This window comes from Nycticebus coucang, chromosome 10, assembly GCF_027406575.1.
Source record: "Nycticebus coucang isolate mNycCou1 chromosome 10, mNycCou1.pri, whole genome shotgun sequence".
Taxonomy (NCBI): Eukaryota; Metazoa; Chordata; class Mammalia; order Primates; family Lorisidae; genus Nycticebus; species Nycticebus coucang.
In genome coordinates this window covers 91304396-91305884 of record NC_069789.1, presented here as the reverse complement: position 1 = coordinate 91305884, position 1489 = coordinate 91304396, and the positions used below count along the sequence as shown (strand labels likewise).

Genomic DNA, 1489 nt, shown 5'->3' with positions numbered 1-1489 from the left:
TTATATGGAATCAGAAAAAAACCTCGAATAGCCAAGACATTACTCAAAAATAAAAACAAAGTAGGAGGAATCACGCTACCAGATCTCAGACTATACTACAAATCAGTAGTGATCAAAACAGCATGGTACTGGCACAAAAACAGAGAAGTAGATGTCTGGAACAGAATAGAGAACCAAGAGATGAATCCAGCTACTTATCGTTATTTAATCTTAGACAAGCCAATTAAAAACATTCAGTGGGGAAAAGATTCCCTATTTAACAAATGGTGCTGGGTGAACTGGCTGGCAACCTGTAGAAGACTGAAACTGGACTCACACCTCTCACCATTAACCAAGGTAGACTCTCACTGGATTAAAGATTTAAACCTAAGACATGAAACTATAAAATTACTAGAAGACATTGCAGGGAAAACCCTTGAAGAAATTGGGTTGGGCGAGTTTTTTATGAGAAGGACCCCCCGGGCAATTGAAGCTGCTTCAAAAATACACTATTGGTACTTGATCAAACTAAAAAGCTTCTGCACAGCCAAGAACACAGTAAGTAAAGCAAGCAAACAGCCCTCAGAATGGGAGAAGATATTTGCAGGTTATGTCTCTGACAAAGGTTTAATAACCAGAATCCACTGAGAACTCAAATGCATTAGCAAGAAAAGAACAAGGGATCCCGTCGCAGGCTGGGCAAGGGACTTGAAGAGAAACTTCTCTGAAGAAGACAGGTGTGCGGCCTTCAGACATATGAAAAAATGCTCATCATCTTTAATCATCAGAGAAATGCAAATCAAAACTACTTTGAGATATCATCTAACTCCAGTGAGACTAGCCTATATCACAAAATCCCAAGACCAGAGATGTTGGCGTGGATGTGCAGAAAAGGGAACACTTCTGCACTGCGGGTAGGAATGCAAATTAATACATTCCTTTTGGAAAGAGATATGGAGAACACTTAGAGATCTAAAAATAGATCTGCCATTCAATCCTGTAATCCCTCTACTGGGTATATACCCAGAAGACCAAAAATCACAACATAACAAAGATATTTGTATCAGAATATTTATTGCAGCCCTATTCATGGAAAAAGCCCAAATGCCCATCGATCCACGAATGGATTAATAAATTGTGGTATATGTACACCATGGAATATTATACAGCCTTAAAAAAAGATGGAGAGTGCTCACTTCGGCAGCACATATACTAAAATTGGAACGACACAGAGAAGATTAGCATGGCCCCTGTGCAAGGATGACACGCAAATTCGTGAAGCGTTCCATATATTAAAAAAAAAAAAAAGATAGAGACTTTACCTCTTTCATGTTTACATGGATGGAGCTGGAACATATTCTTCTTAGCAAAGTGTCTCAAGAATGGAAGAAAAAGTACCCAATGTACTCACCCTTATTATGAAACTAACGTAGGACCTTCACATGAAACCTATAACCCAGTTACAACCTAAGAATAGGGAGAAGGGGGAAAGGGAGGGGAGGGAGAGGGA

At 39.4% G+C, this 1489-nt stretch overlaps 1 non-coding gene across 1 annotated transcript; it reads left to right on the top strand.

Annotated features, from left to right (window-relative positions):
* The first annotated feature begins 1167 nt into the window (after positions 1–1167).
* On the top strand, positions 1168–1274 carry LOC128597823 (U6 spliceosomal RNA). The gene has a single exon (XR_008383381.1). It is a non-coding gene; the product is annotated as a U6 spliceosomal RNA (small nuclear RNA).
* Positions 1275–1489: the final 215 nt, after the last annotated feature.